Here is a 26452-nt window from a genome sequence, read left to right as displayed (position 1 = left end):
CTCCGCGGCATATGGGATCCTCCCAGACCGGGGCACGAACCCGTATCCCCTGCATCGGCAGGCGGACCCTCAACCACTTGCGCCACCAGGGAGGCCCTCACGTCAGCCTTTTGACGCAGGTATGTTATCCCCAAGGGCTCAGAAAGGCTCTGTCAGTTCCTCGAGGTCACAGAGCCAGTGAGTGGCAGAGCCAGGGCACGATTTGTCTGGCTCCACTGCCTGTGTTCTCCATCACATGGTGAGCTGTGTGGTCCCTCTCCCATACTACCTCTCCGTCAACCCTTTCCTGACCCAGCCTGGAGGAGTTAATCGTGCTGCTCTCTGTTTCCCAGGCACCTCCTGGGTGTCCCTGTGGCCACCGTCATGGAGAGTGTTACTGGGGTTGCAAGGGAAGCTCCGTGGTTAGACCAACCTGGTTTGAGCGTCAGCTCTGCCACTTAGGTCACGTGGGCTTGTAGTAAGTTGTGTCTACTCGTGGGTACAAGGAGGGTGATAATAACGGAGAACTCCCAGGTATGGTGTGAAGAGTAAGCAACATGGAAGTACAGCACTTAAGCAGGATCTGGCGCAGAGCATAGGCACTCAGAAAAAAAGATGGATGGACAGACAGATGGATAAATAGAGAGGGGTATAGGTATTCCCAGAGACAACGGTTAATTACAGTTTTGGGCACATGCATGTATGTATATGTGTATGTCTGTGCCTCATACATGTGCAGTTCTATCTACATGTTCCCCCACTTACCAGTTTCCACTTGACGGGACTTCACTCACCTTTCTCCTTTTAGGGGTCTGGCACTCCTCCACCGTAATTGAGGAGATGAGAGCAGATTCAGATTCAACAAGCAGTTGTTGATCAACTACTCTCTGCCAGGAACTTTTAGAACCTCTGTTCCCATTAACTTCATCATTTTCATCCAGTAAACCTGAAGGATTTTGTGCCCAATTTACAGTAGGGAAAGTGAGGCTCAGAGAGGTCAAGTAACTTACTTAAGGTCACCAGCTTATGAGCAGCAGAGACAAGACTCAGTTTTGGGTCTCATTTCCAGAGCAGAATGTTTCTCTTATTTCCTGCATCATAGTGTTTCCCTACCGAGTCTTTGGTCCTCTGTGATCCTTCTGGGGTTCTCTGTGTTCCTGGCTAAGGAGAGTTTTGCAGAGGTGTGGTCTACACTTGTGAGAAGTGGTTTGGAGCCAGCCTGCAATAAGGAAATAAAGGACATTCAAGGGAACCCAGTGGAAAGCTGGGAAGCCAGAGGCACTGTGGGCAAATGTAGCATCACACAGCCACGCGTCTCTGTATGAGTGGCTTTGCCCTCAAAGAGACCCGGTTCAGCTCCTGTTCCCCTTACTTACAGCACTGGGTTAAATAGTGTCCTCCCCAGTATATGTCCACCAGAACCTCAGAATGTGACCTTATGTGGAAAGAGCATCCTTGTAGATGTAAATAGTTAAGGATCTTGAGATGAAATCGCCCTGGATTTAGGGTGGGCTCTCTATCCAAGGACAGGTGTCCTTATAAGTAGAGGACAGGACCCGGAAACCAGAGAGAAGAGGCCACATGAAGATGGAGGCAGAGATCAGGGTGATGCAGGTTCGAGCCACGGAATGCCGAGCATTGCCAGCGGCCACCAGCAGCGAGAAGAGATACATGAGGCCGGTTCTCCTTCAGAGCATCCGAAGTAACCAACCCGGCCAGCACCTTGATTTGGGACTTCTGGTCTCCAAAGCTGTGAGAGCCTAAGTTTCTGTTGCTTTAGGCTATACAGTTTGTTGTAATTTGTTATGGAGCACTGGGAAACTCATGCACTTTTAGACTGTGTCCTCCCGGGGAGACCACTAACCTCTGAGACTTGGTTTGCACACCTGGAAAATGGGTGTATTGAGTGGGAACCACCTTATGCAGTTCTGAAGGTTATAGATCAGTCATGTAAAGAACGTACACATATCGGATGGGTATTCCTTCTATGACGTGACACTAGGGCAGCTGCTTGGGAAAACTACCAAGGCAAATTGTCCCTCCTGAGAGGACCCTGCCGGTTCTGACCACTCCTGTGCCCGTAACCAGTCCTCTCGATCACACTCCCAAAGGCAATGCCCATCAGCCCGAGCTCTGAATTCTTAGGGATTTTTCAGCAGCTCCTGGAATCAGCACACCCTGTTGCTTTCAGTTGCAAGCACGTATTGCCAAAGACGCATATCCCCTTTAGAACCATAAACGCTCTAATAGCAGTAACGGGGCAGCCTCGATCATGACCAAGCGTGATTACATTCCACATAAAAATATAAAAGCTCATTTGAGCCAGGACTCCCTCTGGGCCCATTGCCTGCACTTTTATTGAAAACCCCACATTCCTGACTCCGTGAGCACTGATGTCAAGGCCCAGTGAGGCTGAATCTCGAGGACCCTTGTAAAGCCCCAAGGCGGCCTAGTGGGCTGGACTCAACTGAAAATCCCTGATGTCTCCGGGTGTCCTGAGGCACAGAGCCTCCTCAGCCTTTATTGTCTGGGAGCCCCTGTCTGCTTGGAGAACCTCACACCCACGGTCCCAGCCCATGCCTCGTGCTTTGCTGTCCCACTAGAATGGGAGGCCGTGGAAGCAGGGAACTGCTCTGTCCTGTTCCCTGCTGTATCCTGAAGGCCCAACCCTTGAGTGAATCGGCCTCAGAGGACACCCCTTCCTTCCCCGTGCCTGGCCCTCCCACAGTCCTGCTTCATTCACCCCTGCTTTGCTCTCGAGCCTCACCTTTCAGTCGTCCCCATAACCCGAGACCCAGCCACAGCTAACCTCTGCGGGCCCCCCCCAACCATGTGCCGTGCTGTTCACCTCCTGGCTTTCGGTCATGCTTTTCCCTCTGCTGGGGACTCTGGTCAGTTATTCATCACTAACTTCTGAACATTACTTGGGTGTCGGTTTCAACATCACTTTTCCCCCGAGATGTCTTCCTTTCTTCTTGTTTTAAAAATTGAACTATAGTTAACTTATAGTATGGAGTTAGTTTCAGGTATACAGCAAAGTGATTCAGATATAGATATAGATATGTATTCTTTTCCATTATAGTTTATTACAAGATATTGAATATGATTACCTGTGCTGTACATCTCTTTTATATATAGTCATGTGTATCTATTAATTCCAACCTCCTAATTTATGCCTTCCCTCTCCTTTCTCCTTTGGTAACTGTAAGTTTGTTTTCTATGTTTGTGAGTCTGTTTCTATCTTATAAATAAGTTTATTTGTATTATTTTTTGGATTCCACATGTAAGTGATGTCATATAATATTTGTCTTTGTCTGACTTACTTCACTTAGTATGATCATCTCTAGGTCTATCCATGTTGCTGCAAATGGCAGTATTTCATTCTTTTTCATCTTCTTTATCCATTCATCTGTCGATGGTCACTGAGGTTGCTTCCATGTCTTGGCTATTATAAATAGTGCTGCTATGAACATTGGGGTGCATATATCTTTTCCGAGTTATGGTTTTCATCTTTTCTGGATATATGCCCAGGAGAGGGATTGCTGGATCCTATGGTAGCTCTGTTTTTAGTTTTCTAAGGAACCTCCTTACTGTCCTCCGTACTGGCTGCACCAGTTTGCATTCCCACCAACACTGTAGGAAGGTTCCCTTTTCTCCACACCTTCTCCAAGATGTCTTTATTGTGCCAAACCTGGCATGGCACTCCTTCTCTGGTCACCTGTGCCTCCGAGTCACCCTGACCAGCCAGCTACCCCATCACCTCCATGGACATGTCTCTGTACCCCAAGCACCATGAGGTCCTGGGCAGTGTCTTCTCCCTCAGGGCCTAGAGAGTGTCTGACTCATGGACACGTTGATAAGTGCTGGTTGAATAGATTGACAAAGTGCTGAGAGAAGAGCACATCTTCATAAAAGTAGACACAAAATGGGGGGAAGAAGAGAGGAGGGACAGGGACTGCTCAGCCAGTGTGATGGCAAAAGCCATGAAAAGTGGTTTCACAAGTACTGACTCCGTTGATCCCTACAGCAACCATGGGAGAAAGCTATTATTCTCTCCCTCTTTCCCTCTCTTTTACACATGTAGAAAAAGCACTCAGAGAAATTTACTTGGCCAGTGTCACATAAATAGTATGTAGGCAGAGCCAGGATTTTCATCTAGATTTGTTTGACTCTAAATCCAAATTCACAGCAAGGTCAGGATATAAGAATCCTAAGGAACAAAATACTAAGAAATATTTCTAGAGAGTGTGATTGTTCAAAGCACTTAACTAGGAGTCAAGGCATCCATTCTGCCATCTGCACCTTGACAGGCCTGGGACAAATCAGTTCCTGGCTCTGGGCCTTGGTTTCCTCACCTGAAACAAGACATTTGGGCATTGGATTAGGTGATTTCAAACAATGCTCGTCCAGCTCCAAAAATATTCTGAAAGTATGCACAATTTATGAAAAAAAATACTTTGAAATTCAGTGATTGAGACAACAGCTGTCAGCATGAGATTTTTGTTCTCTTTTAAAAATAGATTATACGGAAGTGTGTGTGTGTGTGTGTGTGTGTGTGTGTGTGTGTGTTCACATGCATATGAACCCATGAATTGAACAGTGGCAAGTGTGGCTCACAGATGCCTTCTAAACAGTGCTGTTCCCACTCACAACCCTCAGGGAAAAAATAAATGTGTTGTTGATAGCGCTGATCTGGAATGAGACCACATACTGTGGGTGTTGTCCGTGTTTGTCTTGATTTACCTGGATTTCTGTTCAAGTGGCACCTCTTCTCTAATTCAAGTTCAACATGAAAAACTGTGGGTCATGAGGGGCAGGAGGGGATGCTGAAGAAGGCTGGTGCAACAGGAAACGAAGGCAGGCCCGAATCAAGACAGACACGTTGGCAATACCTAAAGAGAAGGAAGGCTCATTGGCATCAGTAGTTTATACTGGGTGTAACACGAAGGGCAATTGTAGTTTCCAAAAATATTTAGGCTAAATGGATGCTTAATAAGCTGTTCATGGATTTTCCTGCAGGGTGGTTTCTTTCTGATGGAGGAATTCCCTCATTTGTTCATTCATTCATTCACACACACACACACACACACACACACACACACACTCCAGCAATGTGCCAGATACTTGGCACATTGGCAGTGATGAGCAGTCCTTGCTGTCACAGAGCTTATGAAATAGTTGGGGAGTGTGACAGGCAGAAGAGTGGCCTCCCAAAGATGTCCACATCCTAATCCCTGGAACCTGGGATTACATGGCAAAAAGGAGTTGATAGATATGAAGGATCTTCTTATCTATCTGAGATGAGGAGATTATTCTGAATTACCCAGGTGGGCCCAATGCAGTCACAAGGGTCCTCGATATGGAGGAGGTGGGAAGGAGAGTCAGGAGGTTTTGAAGATGCAGGAAGGGGCCATGAGCCAAGGAGTGCCGGTGGCCTCCAGAAGCTGGAAAAGGCAAAGGAATGGATTCTCTCCTGGAGCCTCCAGAAGGAATGCAGCTCTGCTGACACCTTGACTTTATCCCAGTGAGAGTGATTTTGGATTTCTGACCTCCAGAACTATAAGTGAATAAACGTGTGTGGTTTTAAGCTGCTAAATTTGTGGTACCTTGTTAAGCAGCCAGAGAAAACTAACACTTAATCAGGAAATCAGAAGACTAAATATATCAATGTACAAAGTGGGGAGTGATAGGAAGGAAGAAAACAGGGAGATGTAAGAAGGTCCAATCGAGGTCCCAAAAGCTATTGGTTGGGGAAGGCTCCTCTGGGCTTCCCTGAAGGAGGAGGACGTTGGCGCCTTGGGGAAGGTGCAAGTTGGGAGGGAATTCCAGGCAGAGTGTGTTCTCTGTGTGAGGGCCCCACGCAAGGAGGGGACATGGCACAGGTTAGGGAGTGCAGGGAGGCTAGAGGGCCTGGCTCACCAAGCGTGAGGAGGACGTGATGCAAACTCAGCCTGGAAATGGTCCACTGGATCAGGCAGCCTCTGTAACCTGGGTGAGGGGTTTGGGTTCTTAAGCTACGAGAAATGGGAGTGTTTTTAAAACACTTTTATTGGAGTAGAGCTGGTTTACAGTGTTGCATCGGTTCTGGCTGTACAGCAAAGTGTATCAGTTACACATATACAGGTATCCACGCTTTCTTAGAGTCTTTTCCCATAGAGGCCATGACAGAGTCCTGAGAAGGGTTCCCTGTGCTACGCAGGAGGTCCTTATGAGTTATCTATTACATATATAGTCGGGTGTCTATGCCAATCGCAGTCTCCCAATTTATCCCTCCCTCCACCACACCGCTTTCCCTCCTGGTAACCATACGTTTGTTTTCTACATCTGTGACTCTATTTCTGTTTTGTAAATAAGTTCATTTGAAATGGAAATAGTTTGAATAGTGTTAACTCACAGGGAAATTAGGTTAGATGTATACTTTAGATCTGTGTCGTCCAATGCAGTAGCCGCTAGCTATGTGTAGCAATGTAAATTTAAATGAATAAAAATTAAATAGTTAAAAAAATTCAGCTTCCTAGTGACATTAGCCACATTTTAAGTGCTCAGTAGCCACGTGTGGCTAGTAGCTACCACATCAGACAGAACAGATAGAGAACATTTCCAACATTGCAGAAAGTTCTGTTGGCCTGTGCTGCTGTAGAAGAAACACCCCAACTGCAGAGGGGAGCATGAACTAGGAAGGGAGGTAAGAATAGATGTGGGAGAGCAGGTAGGAAGAAGCTTCCCGATATTCCAGATGGGATTTGATGGTAGGTCAACCTAAGATGGTGGCAGTAGAGGTGGACATAAGTGGGTAGATTTGAAATCTATGTAGGAGGTACCCAGGGATTTGGGGAACTTTCTGCCTTACCTTGACTCTTCATTAAAACCATCACTTGGGGCTTCCCTGGTGGCACAGTGGTTGAGAGTCCGCCTGCCAATGCAGGGGACGCGGGTTCGTGCCCTGGTCCGGGAAGATCCCACATGCTGCGGAACGGCTAAGCCCGTGAGCCATGGCCGCTGAGCCTGCGCGTCCAGAGCCTGTGCTCCGCCACGGGAGAGGCCACAACAGTGAGAGAGGCCCGTGTACTGCAAAAAAAAAACAAAACAAACAAAAAAAAAAAAACCATCACTTAAGTTCATGGGACCTCAATTTCCTCATCTGTGAGAGGGAGTAAAACCTGCTTCAAAGGGGATATTGTAGGGTAAAACCCCTGGCATAATGGGTGTTCAATAACGTGTACATCTCATACCCTTTATGTCTCCAACTTGAAACGGTCTTTCGAATATTTCAAACACCTGCTGATCAGGTGCGCTCTCTCGCTTGATAGTGGAGCCTGATCAGAGAATCTCCCGCTCAGCTGGACAAGCCCTAAGTCTAGAACTGCCCTTGGGTGTGAAGGTCACCGGGAAAGGTACAGAGGGAAAGAGCCATATGTGGAAAATGAGCAATTCTGTTCCCACCATGACGGCAGGGCGCCCAAATGGAGCTATTTTGCAGTCAGAATACCACGTAGGACCATACTAGGAGAGCGAGCTTGAGGGAGGCAAGGAGAAGAGCGTGCCATCCGTGTAGAGAAGATAATTGAATCCATGGGAGGTCGACAGGGGCTCATTTCACACGGAACCACACAACAACGCATAGCTCGCTCAAAGACAATACAGGCCTTCAAAGGGAACCGCTAAGGGGTGTGCATTTTGCTATTAAGGGCACAACATACTCTAAGTGAGATACATTGTTATGCCTCTTCTTCCCAGCTACAGCCTGGAAATAGCCATAAAAGAAATGAAGTATATTTGCCTTGTTAACACAGTTTGTATTACATATTCATAAACCATTTTGTGAAACTGCAAGGGAAAGATTCAATTGTCCTGGAAGCTGATAATGGCCAAACTGCCATAGAGAAAGCAGGCAGCATGTTATGGAATTAGCTGCACAATGAATGAAATGCAACGCCTATAATAAACCCATTCAGATATAAATTATGGCCGAGTAGATGCAATGTTTGTTAAGCAATAAAGCTTGCCACCCTACATGGGAAATTGAATGAGATTTATCATAAAATATGGCTGAGGATACACTAAGAATCTGACTCCCCAAAGTGGACTTAATCAAAACAATCTAGAGAGCAGGCTTCCAGGAACAGGAAACGAAAAGAAAATGATAGCAGTGGGTCCAAAGGGCATTATGACATTGTGACTTGAAATACCCTTGGTCTCAGCAATTCCACCAGGAATATTGTGCATTTTGAAAAAAAAAACAAAGCTGTTTTGACTTTTCCTTTGAGAATTATCAAAATGCCTTAAGCTCTGGGAATACAAAATGTGACCAATAATTGACTTCCTGGTTGGCCAGGGAAATAATTGAATTCAAGGGCAGGGAACTTGTCCAAGTGACAGTGGGCCCTTGGTTTCCCTTGGAAATGGTTGAGGCCGACGATCCCCAGGGAGGAAGCTGGTTTTTCGACCACACTGTTGGATGTTTCACTGGGTCCTTGAAGGACGTGTGGCTCATTTTCTCAGAAGGCCTCCCACAGATCTTCCACGCACCATGCTAAATGAATATGAGGGCACATTATGTATCGTCTCCTGGAGCTGGAGCTTGGGTTTATCTCAGACTCCACTTTCTGGGAAAAATAAAATGAAACCAAATAAAATAAAACAAGAATTAACCCAGCATGATGCAGTCTTTCTGGTATTGTTACTTGAAAATAACTGCAAATATTTTATGGCTTTACAAGTTGGAGTCAATGAGTTCAGTGTATTGAGAACAATGAAAAATACCTAAGGAATGTAATATAGTCCCAGAGTTGGATTAAGAGTGTTCAGAAGCCAAAAGAACTTTTCTGCCTGCTAATAACATTACCCTGAAATCTAATGAAATAGTCTCCCTAAAGTCAAGTTTATTTTCCCATTTGCTGTTAAAAATAAAACAAATGTCTTCTTTGGTCAGCTCATCACTCAATCCATATACCATCAAACTGTGCTTCAGATAGCAAAATCATATGACTTAAATGGGTCAGTTATGAGGTTTTAGAAATACAGATTGTTTCCAACCTTCAGTGAAGTAAGCAGACAATTAGAATTTGACAACAGGCTTCACCACACTCCCAAAGAAGCTTAAAAAGCACACAGTTTGGAGTTGTTATTGGTGACTTCAGCTACACTGTACTCACTGTGTCCTCACTGTGTCCTCACTGTGTGTGTGTGAATGTAAATATACAAACATGTACATATGTATATAAACATGTATATGCATTTTAGACACATGTATATATATGCACAAATTATATATATATATATCAACAAGAAAATATAAGTATTAACAAAAAGATTGGAAAAATCAGAAGTCATATTAGAGTCTAATAAATTGATAACATCTTTTCTTCCCTCTCCTCATCAAAACCCATCCTCCACATTCCTTCTTCCAACTAAGATGAAACAAGTGCTAAGTATTTGGAAAGGTAATCAGAATAATACGGTACCGAAATAAACCATAAAGATGATAATTGTTCTCAATATCTTATTTCGGAGGATAATGCCAATAGCTTGCATTCGTATTGGCTGTTAATTTTTTCCTTGCTGTCACCTCATTCACTTCTCACAGAAATCTCTACAGAAAAGGCATCTCCATCACCATTTTATGGGTTAGGGAATCAAGGAAGCTCATGCATCATTAAAAAAATTCCTTCAGGTAAAGAAATAGACACCTTGGCTTAAAGTGATGAAGGGTGAATTTGTCCTACATAACAGGAAGTCTGGTGGTAAGCCTTTCAGAGTAGAATGTGCCAACAGATTCCTAGATGTTTTCTCTTTCCTCACCATCATCCAGTAGACTTTCCAGAATGAAACAAGGTGAAGGGCCACACCCCCAGACTGGGTCCTTTTTTTATCACCAAAATCAATGCTTCCCCAGCAGCCCTGTTCTGCAGACTTTCCCACTTTCATTTCCCTGATCAGAACTTTTACTTGGCCACCCCTAACTGGGAAATGGCCAGAGAGAAGGGGCTGTGGGTATAATATTATGTATCAATTATTAAATGTAGATCTGGGTTTGCCCAGTTGGCACTTCTATATAATGGCATTTACACTGAACTTGAGATGGATTGGACAGACCCACACACTGAAGGTTTTTAAGTTCTGGTTTATGATTCTGAATTAGCTTAACCAATAAGGATAATTTAGCGTAATTTCTGAACCATTTGGCTTTTATGGGAAGACTAGGTGAGGCTGATTTTTAAAGCTGTGTAAGCAGTAGGTTCTCTACTTCCCATTGAAAACTCTAATGTGCATGATAGTCCTCACTGAAATGAACATTATATAGTCCTCACTCTAATGTGCATTCTGGATTGGTTAACCAGTATCCCAGTGATTGTGTAACTAGGGCACCAGCCATTTTTCCTCCTCTGGAGAATGATCAGAAGTTGAGCTGAGAGTTTCAAAATCCAAGAGGAAGAAAGAATATGCTTTCTCTTTAGAATCCTCTTCATCATCTTTGTTGATCAAGCCAGCCATCATCTTGACTATGGGTACAACCAATTTGGTATGGATGCTTTTCAGTTTCCATGATTCAGTGTGGCCATTTCCACAGCATGAACCCTTCCACACACTATGCGTGTGGGAGGGAAGGAGAGAAAGGGGCTGAACAAACAAAACACGCTATAGACTCCACTCGCCTCTAAGGCGACACTTGCCTCTAAGACAATCCTCAGTGAGATGTGGGAACCAAATGTTACATCCCACACTTGCATCCCCTGCACTTAGTTCAAAGCACAGGGTCTCTGTTGAACGGGGTTTGGCTGAGGCAGAAACTTTCTCAAAGTTTCAGTTATCTGTTACTGTGCAATAAACCGTCCTAAAATAGAGTGACTTTAAACAGCACCCATGCATTGGCTCACAGCACTGCAATTTCAGCAAGTGTTGGAATTGGTGGCTTATCTCCCTCCCAGCTGATGTTGCTGTCATGTGACTCATTCATCTGGGAGTCATACAGGAGCCTATTCAGAGCTTTTTTACATGGCAGCTGGATCCCAAGAAAATGAAGGTGGAAAATTCCAGGCCTCTTTAGTGCTAGATTCAAGAACTTACACATCGCTTTGACACGTTGCATTGGTCCGAGCAAGGCACCAGCCAGCCCAGATTCTAGGGCAGGGGAAACACAGTTCAGCCCTTGATGCCGACCGTGGCATATGTGCTCAGGGGGTGGGAGGGACCCTTGGCAGCCATCTTTGCAGGCAGCCTGCACATCCGGGATCAACTCTCTCTGAAGACCTTATCGGTTCCCTCGAGGAATCCTTGCTGTCCCAGGAACCTGCACATCCCTCAGATGGAGCAGCAACGCGGTGTGGAGAGCTTCAGAGCAAGGCCTTTAAGGTTGGATTTCTGGATCCTAAGTCTGGCTGTCCTGCTGGCTCACTGTCAACTCTTCATCAAGTTGTTTAATGTGCTTGGGCTTCAGTGTTCTCAGTAAAATGAAGATAATAGCAATGCCCTCCTCGTAGGCTGTTTGAAGTAGTTTGCAGAGTTAGTCCACCTAAACCGTTTAGGACAGTACCTGATACTTGATAGGGGTTCAGTAATATTGATTCACAGCTGCCTCCTCCTCTTCTAGGAGTTTCTCAGGGCGGGGCTGGTGTTGTCATCTCTGTGCTTTGGGATCCGGTAAAGATTTTAATATGGTGGGTGCTCAGTGAATATGTAGTAAATGAATATGAGGCTACCCTCTTCTTGAACAGTGTCCATCTGAAGGCAAATATTTATTTTCAAAAAAGTTTGGATTGGGGTAGCATATGTCCTGTCGTGTGTGCCATGTGTGTGTCATGTGTGTTCACTTGCTCATTCATTCAGCAGATATTCTTGAGCACCAATTATAAGCTGGGAGTCCATTATGTCCTGGAGGTACCATGGTGCATAAGCCATGTGTAGCTTCTGCCCTCGTGGTAGTTATATTCTAATGAGAGGAGAAAATAAATAAACTCAAGATAATAATAGATAGTAATAAGTGTTTTGAAGAATATAGCTGTATGATAGAGTGTTTGGTTGAACCAGGAATAGGAATAGGATGAGATGCAGCTTTGGGCTGGTGATGTAACTTCGGGTTGGTGGAGCTCCCAACTTTTCCAAAAAGTTAGAGTTTCAGGAGAGACCTCAAGGAGAAAAAGTCAGTCATTTGGAGATGCGTGGGTAGAGTCTTCCAGGAAGAGAGAGGAGCAAAAACAGAGACTTGTGGAAATAAGCATGGAGTTTAAAAATATGAGGAAGCCCCATATGCCTAGATCTTGACAAGCCAGGGGGAGAAAAGGGAGATGGGTTAAATGGGGAAGCACTTTTGATTCAGTGCAGTGGAGGGTCTTAAACATGGAGGGGGAAATAGCTTCCCTTCCTTGTATTTCATTCTTGGGTTATTTTATTGCTGATAGCCACCCAACACAGCCATGACCCTGTATACACAGAACTGGGGAAATCCTGTTCTGAGGGATGTGTGTATGGGAGTAGGTAATGGTGGTGGTAGTTTAGGGTTGGTGGAGAGGGTCCTCTTCAGACAGCACTGGAAATGTATTGAGTTCCCCGAGCAAGTCCAGATGGTCCAGGTTCTTTTTGTACCAAGAATGAAATGATGGTGATGCCTGATGACAGCGGCCAATGATTTCACTTTGACTATGTGCTGGGCACTGCTAAGTGCTTCACAGACATCGTGTTTGAGTCTCACGCACACCCACGAGTTCGCTGCCATCGGTGTCTGGGTTTTCCAGGTGAACACGCTGAGATCTGCGAGGTGAAGTGCCTTCCCCGAGGTTGACCCGCTCAGGATTTGAGTCCAAAGCTCTGGACCTTCTCTTTCCAGCACACTTCAAAGTTCTGCTCATCTTCACCTCCTCCCATGAAGCCTCCCCAGACGGTGCAGATAGATGGGGACTGAAACTCAGTGATCAGTTATGAGATATTCTCTAGAACTTGCGGAAATCATAGGGTGTGCGAGCTGGTTTCGCAACAGCGCTCCTGATGAGCCATTCAGCGATGAGCGCGCGCACGTCGGGGAGTCTCAGCACAGCCCACCTTTGGCGCACTTGTGTCGCTCTTTGGTGTCTGTACACAACTTGAGATTTCCAAAATGTTCCCCAAGGAAGTGGATCAATGGCACTTCTTAGATTTTATAGATCTGGGGCTGAGGCAAGCTGAGCCTCGGCCTTGAGTCACACGGCAGAAGGATGAAAGCCTCCGAAGCCCAAACGGAGAAGCCATATTCCACGTCCTTCCATCTAAAGGTTAAGTGATTTGACCTTCACCTGAGGTCATTATATCCAGGAGAGGTTGGCTGGGTCATAGCACATCAATTACTTCTTTTCTTTTTTTTTTTATAAATTTATTTATTTATTTTTGACTGCACTGGGTCTCCGTCGCAGCGCGCGGGCTTCTCATTGCGGTGGCTTCTCTTGTTGTGGAGCACAGGTTCTAGGCACACGGACTTCACTAGTTGTGGCATGCGGGCTCAATAGTTATGGCTCAGGGGCTCAGTAGTTGTGGCTCATGGTCTCTAGAGCACAGGCTCAGTAGCTGTGGTGTACGGGCTTAGTTGCTCTGTGGTATGTGGGATCTTCCTGGACCAGGGCTGGAACCCGTGTCCCCTGCATTGGCAGGCGGATTTTTAACCGCTGCCCCACCAGGGAAGTCCCATCAATTACTTCTTTAGTTTGTCCATCAAACATTAAATGCCTCCGAGGTCTCAGGTGCTCTGCTAGGTGAGGGGAGTGCAAGGGTGAATGAGACTTGCCCTGCCCTTGAAAAGGTGTCAGCTGTTTCTACGTGGACATCTGTCCTCATTCTATCGCAGCATGTCCCAACCCAGTCCAGTGGTGGATAGGGATGCAGGCACTGATACAAAACTACCTGGGTTCAAATCCTGGCTCTGTGTAACTAGGGCTAGTGCCTTAACTTTTCTGCCCTTCCGTGTCCTCACCTATAGAGCTGTGAGATTAATAGTACATAAATAAAAGAACTGTTGTGTAAATAAAGTGATACAATACAGCTTTTGTTTTCAAGTTCCCTAATGATAACCATCACCTGGGATGCTTGTTAAAAATACAGCTTCTCAGGACCCTCTCATGGAAATTCTGAGGCAGTGGCTTTGGGGTTCAAAACCTTGGGTTTCTGTTTGTTTGGGTTGGTTTTTTTTTATTTTAAACAAATATTCCAGGTGGTAGTTGTCATCAGGATAATCTGGGAAACATTGATAAAACACAGGAAGAGCAGTGGTTCTCAATTTTAGTTGCATATTGCTCGGGGAACTTTAAAAATACAGATGCCTGGGTCCAACTTGAGAGATTCTGCTTTCATAGGCGTGGGTGCCTACTGGGATGTTTAAAGCCTCCCCAGGAATTCCTAATGTGCAGCCGAGGTTGAGAATAACCTGCTATAAACCGTTTAGCACAGTGCCTGGCACAAAGTGATGGGCAACAAACACCCCGTCATCCTTACCATTCTTTTCATCTTCCCCAAAGGAAATGAGAAACACACAATTAAGGAGAAAATTGAGTGTCAACTTCTGTGTAAGAAGAAGGGAAAGAGTCATTCTGAACTCCTGTGATGCTTACTCTTTCATTATGACATTTAGATTCTCTCCTGGGCTCTTAATGTTAAACATTTTTGTCTTTCTCCTTCTTGACTGTAAAACTCTATGAGGAGCAAGATAATGTGTTTCATTTTAATTTTGTAATATGCCCCCCAAAATTTATCCACTACCTTGTATATATAGTAGTAGTAAACAACTGTTTATCAAATTAATAAGATAAATGTGTTAATGGAAGAATCAGAGAGACAAAATATTACAGAAAAGGTGAGGAAGGAGAGAATCTCATACTGTTGGAGAGTATGTGAGTCATCGCTTGAAGGCTGGCTTGAACGTTTTGAAGTGGAGCGGAGGAGGGCCCTTCTGCTGGGAGAAATGGTTTGTGTGAATTTGGGGAGGAGGAAATATCATACATCTGTACAAGGAAAAAAAGAATACTCATGTTGGGATGGAGGAAATATCCCAGGCAGACCTAAGCTAAAAGGACAGGTGGAAGAAGGTGCTGGAGGGTTCGCAGTATTAACTCTGAGAACTGGGTCAGTTTTCCATGGCATGTGAGGTGGATCTGGAATTTGAAGCTTGGCTGGGCAGCTTGCACACTCCAAGCTGCTACACCCTCCTGGCTCCCAGTGTCTTGAACAGCAGGGGGATAATGAAGACTTTCTCAGCAGAAGCATGACAGCCTCAGACAGATTTTGTAGAAGGATCACGTTGGCAGCTGTGAGGAGGAACAATGGCCGAGTGGCCAAAGCAGCGATCAGGAGAGCCGTTCTTTCCCAAGTCTTTTCTTCTCATACAGGGTGAGTGACATGCATGCTTCCCACGAACAAGCAAACAAACAAAAACCGGCACCAAGGGCAGCACACAAAGTGCATAAATACATGCCATGCATTCTCGACTCCTGAGTATAAGAGGGCTGCACATTTGGATCTGAGCGTTCTGGCAGCCAATGTGATTCACAGAGGTTATAAAAGGTAAATAGGATGGTCACTCAGGAGGCGCCCAGCCCTTGCTGTTACTGAAACTAGAGAGCACACCCTCCCTGTGGATCTCAAAGTGAGGACCCCGTGCAAAACGCTGTACGTTGCTCTCAACGGTGAAAACAGCAAGGAGTCCGTAGTGCTGCTTTGTGAATGGCCCTTAACGAAGGCAGGCGGTCTTGCCAGTGGGTAAACGCTCCATCTTAACCCTGCCGGATCTATGTTTAGGATTTGGACACTCCAACTGAAGATTTTTCAGAGCATTTTTGTTTATTCAAAATAAATCACTCCTCTGCCACCTCCCCAAAGTAACGGTTGCCTCTTTTTTTTTTTTTTTGCGGTACACGGGCCTCTCGCTGCTGTGGCCTCTCCCGTTGCGGAGCACAGGCTCCAGACACGCAGGCTCAGTGGCCATGGCTCATGGGCCCAGCCACTCCGTGGCATGTGGGATCTTCCCAGACTGGGGCACGAACCCGTGTCCCCTGCATCAGCAGGCGGACTCTCAACCACTGCGCCACCAGGGAAGCCCACCTCTTTTTTTTTTTTTTTTAAGTCAACTAAATGATTGATCAGTTCCTACTATATCCCACTTTATCTCCAGTGTTGCAAATGTAAGGCTGGGCTTTTAAATATGTATATTGTAATTTCTTGATGTCATACCTAAAGCGTTTATTATGAAGTGTCAATCGCCGTTGTGGTATATGAATATAAATCTTCCTAATGACATATTAAACAGAACAGAAGCGTCTCAGCCTTGCTCCCTTGATGCTTTTATGCTGTTTTCAAAACTCTTCATATCTTGTCTGCATAGAACCATAGGCTCTCATGTTTAAAGTTGCCTAAAGCTTATGCAGCCATGAACTCTTTTCCGTCCCCTTCTCACCACTTCCGGTTACAAGAAGTTGCAAAATCAGATTGAACAGGTTCCTCACACTCTGAAGTTCTCTCTCTCACCATGACTCCAGGAGAGCAGCTTCGGAGAGGAAGAGGGTGGAGGGGAGGCAATAAATGGATAGAAATTAAGTACCTGCTCTGTGTCAGGCACTTTGCACATTACCTTCTGGAACTAGACAACATCAATGACATGTATTCACTTCCCACTTAACAAGGAGGGGAAGTGAGGCTTGGAGAAGTCAACTAGCATGTCTAGGTTTACACAGCTAGTAAGTGTCAGAGAAGAGTTCTGTCTCAAATCTGACGTCACTACCCAAGTTCTGTCCATGGTAATATGCACCTCCAAGGATAAACCTGAAAACATAGGTGCCGTGGGTTTTAATTCCAGGTAAAATGATGTACACACATTCTTCCATCCTGTCTCTTCCACTGAATGAAGCTATAAAAGCTCGGTAGAATGTACGGGGAAGCTATGCCTGGAGAAACAATTTGAAGTCTCTGAAAGTAGCAGTAGCAGGCACATTGGGGAAGAAGAGCCAAATTAAGAGTCACTGAAAGTTTGGTGAGTTTACCAGCCTTTTACCTCCTCTACCCGACAGCCTGGACTCGAGGCAGCGCAAAACACCAAGTGGTCATCCACGCATACAGACAGAACTCCCAAAGAAGCCCTCTAGCCCTGGCTTGAGAAGCGGGAAAGGGACACCCAAAGCTCAGCAAGAGCAGGAAAATCATCTCTTTTGAAAAATACCTTTACTCTCTTGAGCCCCAGTGCCCAGGTAATCATTGCACAGTGGTGACAATGCGGTGTGTAGTGATGGAACTGGGGCTCTTCAAACTACTACAACTCAGAGGAAGATGAGCCTGCCCCTCTACTTGGTCCCGAAAGTATGAGGAGTACCCCACTGCTCTTTTCCTCTCCTGTCTTCCCACCACTTGGCTGTGGATGAAGGTACTGTTGTGGGAAAGAGCAGGGAAACAAAAGCCCTAGCTTTCTGGTAGGGGCACCAAAACAGGAAGCCTCGGGAAGGTGGAACATAGCAGGGAGATGATGGAGAGAGATGAGCTTGGCAAAAATCAACCCAGTAAGTTGTGTTTAAACTCCTGGAATCACTCCCACACTAAGCACGTGTGTTTCTGATCTTAAAGAACATACCAAAGAGTTTGAGGTGCGAACTAAGAGAGAGAGACCCCACTCACTGGGGCAGTGTCCCAGACAGCCCACTGGGTAGGACACATGCAGGATAAATTCAAACAGCACTGCAGAGGCTTTGAAAAAGGGACTGAAATGGAAACCACAAACTACAAAAGTCTGGGGAGAATTTGCAGCTTCACCCAGCAGGGTTGATTGCCTGGTAAACCCTAAGTGTCAACATTCTCCATGAGATTTAAATAAGATCCAGTATCTCCTAACCTAATATTCAGAATGTCCAGCATACAATCCAATGTTACCCATCATATAAAGAACCAGGAAAATATCAACTTGTCTGGGAAAAGATAATCAATAGAATACCAATGACACGGATATTAGGATTATCTGATAAAGACTTTAAAACAGCTATTATTAAAATGATCCAAGAAGTAAGTGCCTACACTTTTGAAAAGAAAGGAATGATAGAACACAAAATAAATAGAAGATATACAAAAATGGAAATTTTAGAAATATAAATAGAATAACCTAAATTATAAAAAACCCACCTCACTGAATGTACTTTATAACAGAATAGAGATTAAAAGAGGAGAGTCACTAGGTGAACTTGATCGATAGAAATTATCCAACCTGAACAATGGACAGAAAAAGAGTGAAAAAAATTGAAAAGAGCCTCAGTGACCTTGGGACACTACCAAAGGTTCAACATTTATGTTACAGGAGTCCCAGAGGAGAGGAGAAATAGTGTGGTACTGAGAAAAAAATATTTGAAGAAGTAATAGCTGAAAACTTCCCAAATTTGTGAGAAGACATAAATTTACAGATTCATCAATCTTAATGAATCCCAAATAAAATAAACCAAATGAAATACCCTCTGATACATTATCATCAAACTATTTAAACCTACAGATAAAGAAAAAAAAATCTTGAAAACAGCCGGAGGAAAACAGCTCTTTACTTATAGGGACTAACGATTTGAATGACTATGGTTTTCTTCTCAGAAATCATGGAGGACAGAGGAAGTAGAATGACACTTTTAAAGGGTTGAAAGAAAAGAATTGCCATCCCAGAATTCTACAATCAATGAAAATAGAGGTAATATTCAATCAATGAACAAAGGTAAAATAAAGAGACTTAGGGGAACCAACTGTCCCAATTTGGTTCCCCAGGACTGAGGGGTTTCTCTGGATGCAGCACTTCTAATCCTAAAACTAGGCAAACAAGAACAGTTGGTCACCCTAACATTCTCAGATGAAAGAAAACTAAGAGAATTTATTGCCATTAGTCCTGCTTTAAAAGAATTGCTAAAGGAAGTGCTTTAGACAGAGGGAGGTGAAAACAGGTGGAATACTTGAACCATCAGGAATGAAGAAAGAAAATAGGAAACGATTCTTCTCCCTTTGAGTTTTTAAAATGTGCTTGATGGTTGAAAGCAAAAATATAACATAGTCTGATGAAGTTTTCAATGTATGCATGCTATCTAGCATCATACTTAATGGTGAAAGACTGAAGGTTCCCCTCCCCCCTCCGCAAGACTGGAATAAGGAATGGAGATCTACTCTTAGCACTCCCATTCAACGTTTTTGTGGAAGTTCTAGCAAGTATAACAAGGCAATCAGAGGAAATAAAATTCATACAGATTAGAAAGGAAGAAATAAAACCCACTCCATTCCTTAGAGGATGTGATTGGATTTGTAGAAAATCCCAGTTAGTTTACAACCAACAGCAACAACAATATAAACTCTTAGTGCTAATATGTTAATTTAGGAGAATTACAGGGTCCAAATTACACACTAAAATCAATTGTATTTCTACATACTAGCAATGAAGACCTGAAACCAAAATTTGAAAAACCAATCAAAAAAATAATACCATCTATAATAGCTCCACAGATGAAATACTTAGATATAAACCTAAAAGTCATATTTAGGATCTATATGCTGAAAACTACAAAATGCTGATAAAAGAAATAAAAGGAGACGTAAATCAATGGGGAGACATCCCTCGATCACAGATTGGGAGACTCAACACAGTAAAATGTCAGTTTGCCCCCAATTAATCCATAGATTCAATGTACTTCCCAATCAACATCCCAGTGTTTTGTTTGTTTTTTGTAGACAAACTTATTCCAAAATCTATATGGGAAGGCAAAGGAGCTGAAATAATCAAAAGAAATTTGTAAAAGAAAAGTGAAGTTGGAAAAATCTCTCTACCCAATTTTAAGACTTACTATAAATCTATAGCAATTTAGACATGAGGTATTAGTTAAGGGAGAGCCATATAGACCAAATGGAGCAAAACAGAGAGTTCAGAAATAGACTCACACAAACATGGCAAATTGATTTTTGAAAAAAATGAAAAAGGTAGTTCAATGAAGAAAGGTGCTGGAAATTTGGAGCACCAAATATTTTTTATAATAAATGGTGCTGGAAAGTTAGAGATATATGTGTATATATATGTGTATATGTATATATACATATACACATATATATATGTATGTGTGTGTGTGTATATATATATATATATACACACACATATATAAAACCTCAACCTAAACTTCACATCCTATTCAAAAATTAACTCAAATCATACAATAGATCTAATAGTAAAATGCAGAACTATAATACTTTTAGAAGAAAACATAGGAGAAGATATTTGTCACCTGGGGTTAGGGAAAGAGTTCTTAGACATAACCCAAAATCATAGTTTATTAAGAAAAAAAATTGGACTTAAAGATGTTTGCTCTGTGAATGATACTGCTAAACGAATGAAAACATAGACTACAGACTAGGAAAAAATGTTTGCAAATTGCATATCAGCAAAGGACTTCTATGTGGAATATATAAAGAACTCTCAAAATTCAATAGTAAGAAAGTAAATAACCCGATTTTTTTAAAAAGGGCAAAAGACTTGAATAGATATTTCACCAAAGGGAAGGCAAATTAGCACATGAAAAGATATTCAATCAAAAGAAATTAATTGAATGCAAACTAATCAAAAAGGAGTGATGCCAGAATGAGATACCACTACAATTTACTAGAATAGCAAGAAAAAAAAAAGAAAAAAGTACTGACAATACCAAGTGGTGGCTGTAGGAGGTGGTCGTTGTGAAGATGTGGCCCATTGAGAAGATGTGGGCTGACCTGTGAGCTGGATCCAGGGAGATGAACATTCCTCACCTCCTCCCCTGTCCTTGGAATATATGTTCTGCCCACTGTTCCCACAGTGGGAACTGTTCCAAGGACATAGCCTTGAGAGAGTAAGCTGTGGTTGAGGCCATCTGGATGCTATAGTGATGGAACCCCATTAAGGCCTCTATATAAACTTCTAAGATTCTGACTGTTGAGCACAGAGATCTACTTGTCTTGTGGCCATCCAAGACAAGCCTTGGAAGTCATTTCTCCTACCAATTTGGAGTGGTCTGCCTGTTTCTTCCATCTTTACTTGCCCCTCTGTGTACAGGAGCCAGTTTGAGATTTCATCTGGGAAAACTCCCACAGCTACACACCATCTATGGCAAGGATGTGGAGCAACAGGAACTCTCTTAGGTTGTTGGTGGGATTATAAAATGGTACAGTCTCTCTGGACAACGATTTGGTAGATTCCCCAAAGTTCAATACACGCCTATCCTATGATACAGCAGTCCCACTCCTGGGTGTTTACTCTAGAGAAATGAAAACTTGTGTTCACAGAAAAACTTGCACATGAATATTTATAAGAGCTCTACTCACAACTGCTAAAAATGGGAAACAACCCAAATTTCCTTCAATGAATGATGGATAAGCAGAATGTGGTGCATCCATCCGATAGGATACTCTCAGCAATAAAAAGGAACGGACTCTTGATACATACAACTTAGATGAACCTCAACACACTATACTGAATAAAAAAAGCCACTCTCAAAAGGTTACATTATATTCCATTCCTATGACATTCTCGAAAAGACAAAATTGTTGTGAGTGACAAAGAACAGATGAGTCGTTGCCAGGTGTTAGGGATGTGGGAAGGGGTGGCTACAAAGGCAGGAGGGGATTTGAGGCAGAGGAGACGGGCCTCTTCTGTATTGTGATTGTGGTCGTAGTTATATGGATCTATGCATGTGTTATATAGAATTTATAGAGCTACAGGTGTAAAACAAAGGCCAATTTTACTATATCTTAAGCTAAAAAATAATAAGTATAGCAATTATTTTTGTTGTATTTATTTTTACTTACAAATATATTTCCTAAATACATTCTCACTGCAAAAACAATAGTAATAAAGACACGGGTGAAGTTCCTACACCACCTTGACTAAACCTGTCAATCTCACTCTCCTCCCCAGGGGTAACCTCTCTTATCAGTCCATCTGTTTTTTTCTAAAGGAGTAATCATTTCTAATGTTTGGAATCATTTCAAAAGCTCAACTCTTTAATGATGAAATAAGTGAGAACAAACAAGGAAAGATACCTCAAGCATTTAAATATGTGGGAAAAGATTGACACAAAGTAGGTGATGGTGCTGTTGTTATTACATTGTAGGACACACAAACGTGTATCTATGTTCACTGAGATTATTTTTTAAATAATCTTCTGTTACCATCCACCACACTCGCTCACACTTCAACTCTTTTCGTCTTATGTCATGCTATTCATTTTCTGTGACTTATTTCATGCCTTTTAAACCTTCCCATCTAAAATCTCCCCTATCAATCATGGACTATCACAAAATCAATCTTAGGGTAGATATTATGAACAGACACTCAACAGTTGCAGAATTACAGCCAAAACAAATCACTCCTTTTTGATCGGCTGGTCCCAGTGCTCATGTGTTGGATATTCCCCACACCATCTTTCACCTCGTATCTCTGATGAAATGCACTGATTTCCCACATTTCGGGTTTTAAATCTGGGCCCCATTTCCCAATTTCTGACCATCTCTCTTGTTTTAGTGTGGGGTCATTCCAGGCTGAGCTGGCCATGGCACCTGTATGGTATATCCCTGGGGACTCCCTTATTGGTCAGCCCCCATGGGCGGGCTCTGCTAACATAAAGCAAAGCATGGCCTAAACTCAAGCCTCGGGCATAGTCCACCTTTCTTCCTGTCTTGCCTGTCCACATTCTGGATTGTTTTTCCTCTTTGCTCAATCATAGATGGTATCTCTATGCTGCCAGTAACTCAACCATATTTTAATCACATTAGTTAGTCCAATTGTCAAGTGGCAAAAAATAGATTAGTAGCTTGAATAGTTGAGCTGATATGGTTATTTCATCATCGGTGGTTGTAATAGTTCAACGATTATAATGGGATCAGATTGAATATTTACCATCCAATGCATTGAATAGAAATTGACCTAAAACAGTCAATTTGGCCTTTCAGTTAGAGCCAGACTCTGTTCTTATTTTTAAGCATTGTCTTTCAAAGTAGGATCACAAGGACACTTTCCATGATCACATGTTATGACTTGTGTCCTGATTTACATGAATTTTCTTTGGTAAACACTGTCATATAACATCCATGTCCACAGATATGATGATAATGAGCTGTGTGATTATAAGTGATACTTTCCTGTTTCCTCAAATTCCTGTGATATTCATTATACTGATTTTATAACAAAACAACAACCCAAAGAAAGACCACCTTTATGAATAGACCTGTAAAGGGAGAAGCTTCCTACATATTTAAACCCACAAAAGGAGATGCCTTCCTTGCTCTCCTACTCTTTTTCTTAGCACCCAGGACAAGAACTGCATGTAGCAGGTACTCACCCTGGAGAAGGCAACAAATGTGGCCCAAAATATGTATAGGATGTCCTGCAGTCTGCTGCACCCTTTACTTGTATGATATACAGAAAATTCCAACAGTGATCCTGTGAAGTTCATGATTCTATTTCTATTTTATAGGTAGGGAAACAGGCCCAGAGTCAGGGCCACCACAAATTTATATAGTGACTTTGTACAAATGAATCCCCTGGAAGACACAGTTCCATGACTTGGCTAGTGGGACACACATAGGATTTCAGTCTTTACTTGCCCCCTAAGTTGGGACACTTTTTGCAGTACAACTGTATATGGTGGCCCTGCTCAGAAAAGTCAAGAAACTTAGCCGGGGTCACAAATTAGAAATCAAGGTTTAACCAGCTCTGAAGTTCATGTTCTTCCTGTTTTCACAAACCGCTTACTGGTAGATGAATAAGATTCATGCTGTCCTTACACTGAGAATATTCAGTGATCCAGACTCTAAAACTGAAACTTTCAAAGATCAGATGTAACAAAATACATATAGCTGGTTTCCCCAAATCCAGCTCAGATCGCCTCTGATTGAGAACGTCCTTATCTTTGAATGTTGTGGTCGATTTTAAATTCAACTCAGTCAAGCTCCAAAACCATCCCCGCCATCACCTCCCCACCTCCCAACCCCAGGGGCCAAGTTCAACAATACCCTTGCTTTATGTCATAGACAGGGCCGTGAAATATTGGCAGTGGCATCAGTGAAAGCCACAGCAGCATTAAGAGAATTCAAAGAAACCAATTTTCTTTTAGTAGCTCAAGTAGCCAACACTTTCCAAAAATATCTGCAGCTTTGTCTAATGCAGATTTGTAACCCGACTCCTAATAAAGCTTTATTTCTCCCAAGCTGCGGTTTTTAAAATTTACATGATGTAATGCTGTTAACTAATGTTGCAATTTATTTCTATTTAAGGCATTATGTAGGGGAAACAGACTAGCTTAATGGGAGTGATTCAGAATGATATTGTTAATCAAAGCACAATAAAGTAACAATGAGCTGGATTTTCTGACCCAGGTTGGAGGTAAATTTTCCCCGAATCTTGCCCACCTCCTTATTAATTGATAATGCCGTGCCCCTCTGAACTTCCCCTCTTCTGCCTCATTGAGATGTGGGTCCATGATTCACTATTTGTGCCTTCAATAGTTCTGTTTAAGGGGATGTATAGCCAGACGAGACACAATACACCTATTTTATTAAAAAGTGGGCAAATGTCTGGCATAGACATGCAAACTTTCTGGTATAAAAGAAATCTAAAGAATACATACCCAATAGAATGCACACGTGTTCCCTGAAAGACAGGCAGTACACTGTTACAGGGGCAACGTTTGTAGTAGCCCAAATCTGAAAACTACGTAAGTGCCATCAACAGTAGAAAGTGCACTGGAGGGCTCTGGCCAGTGGCTGGCGCTCACTGTATCTTGCCTCCCTTGCTTCTGCTCCTCGATATTTGCTGATTTTAGCTGATTCCAAACTGACCACCAAGCCCTCTCCCAGTTGCTGCATTCCTAGGGTGCTCATGGGTGCTCCTTGTGAATAGCAAGAGGCATGTTGCCTCTGAGCCCTTGGTCGACTGGGTGAGATGCAGAAGCCAACTCGAGTTGTCGATGAAATATCAGAGACTGATCTTTCCACTCCAAGTCCTTGGGGAGTCAAACGAAGGGGAAATAGTATATCCTGCTCTGGGGCTGCTGTATTAAATGAGATGATGCCAAGAAAGCCCTAGGAACCAAGTATCCACTTGAATGCACACTGTTAATTATTTTTATCAGCTTTTAAAAGTGAGGAATAGCATATAATCAAAACATCCCACTTCTTGATATTCCCTCAGAAGTTCAAGAAAAAATCCATTCCCTTCATATCTTCAATGGCTCCCGAACACTTATAGAATAAGTAACTTAATAAGTCATTTCAAATGCAAGCACCCCCAAATCAGACATTGCAAACTATGGCCTGTGGGTCAAATCTGGCCCACCATCTGATCTTGTAAATAAAGTTTTATTGGAAACCCACAGTGTCCCTTTACATATTGTTTGTGGCTGCTTTTGTACTTTAAGAGCAATGGCATAGTTGTGGCAGAGACTGTATGGCCCACAAACCCTCGAGTCTTTGGTCCTTTACGGAAAATATTTGCTGACCCCTTTCTAGCCTCATCTTCCCTCTAGGTCTCATCTCAAAGAGGGTTTCCTCCTGGATCAGTGATTTCTTTCCTGCCTCCAGCTTTTCCCTAAAAATGGTTCCTTGAACCCAGAGTTACCTTTCCACTGTGCCTTTCTTTCAAAAACTTATTCATTCTTTTTTTTCCCCAGCCTTATTGAGATGTAATTGACATATGACATTGTGTAAGTTTAAGCTGCACTTATGATGATTTGCTACCTGTGTATATTGCAAAATGATTACCACAGTAAAGTTAGTTAACATATCCATCACCTCACATAACTAGTTTTTTTTTTCTTTTTCTTTTGGTGTGTGGTGATAACATCTAAGATCTACTCTCTTAGCAACTTTCAAGTATATAATGCAATGTTGTTAACTATAATCACTATGTCGTAATGTCAGATCCCGCAACTTACTCATCTTATAACTGAAAATTTGTACCCTTTTATCAACATTTTCTCATTTCCTCCACCCCTCCCTCCTGGCAACCACCATTGTACTTTCTTTTTCTATAAATTCAGCTTTTTTAGATTCCATATATAAGTGACATCATACAAAATTTGTCTTTACCTATATGACTTATTTCACTTAGCATAATGCCCACGAGTTCTGTCTATGTTGTTACAAATGGCAGGATTTTCTTCTTTTTTATGTCTGAATAATATTCCATGGTGTGTGTGTGTGTGTGTGTGTGTGTGTGTATGTATCACATTTTCTTTATTCTTTCATGCATCAGTGGACGCTTAGTTTGTTTTCATGTATACCTTGGCTATTGTGAATAATGCTGCAATGAACAGGTGTAGATGTTGAAATACTGATTTCATTTCCTTTGGATGTATTCCCAGAAGTGAGACTGCTAAATAATATTCTAGTCGTATTTTAAACTTTTTGAGAAATCTGCATATTGTTTTCCATAGTGGCTGTACCAATTTACATCCCTACCAACAGTGCACAACAGTTTCCTTTTGTCCACATCCTTGTCAAC

The sequence above is a fragment of the Mesoplodon densirostris genome, chromosome 19, assembly GCF_025265405.1.
Source record: "Mesoplodon densirostris isolate mMesDen1 chromosome 19, mMesDen1 primary haplotype, whole genome shotgun sequence".
Taxonomy (NCBI): Eukaryota; Metazoa; Chordata; class Mammalia; order Artiodactyla; family Ziphiidae; genus Mesoplodon; species Mesoplodon densirostris.
The sequence above is the reverse complement of the archived record's forward strand: the minus strand, read 5'-3'. Positions refer to the sequence as shown.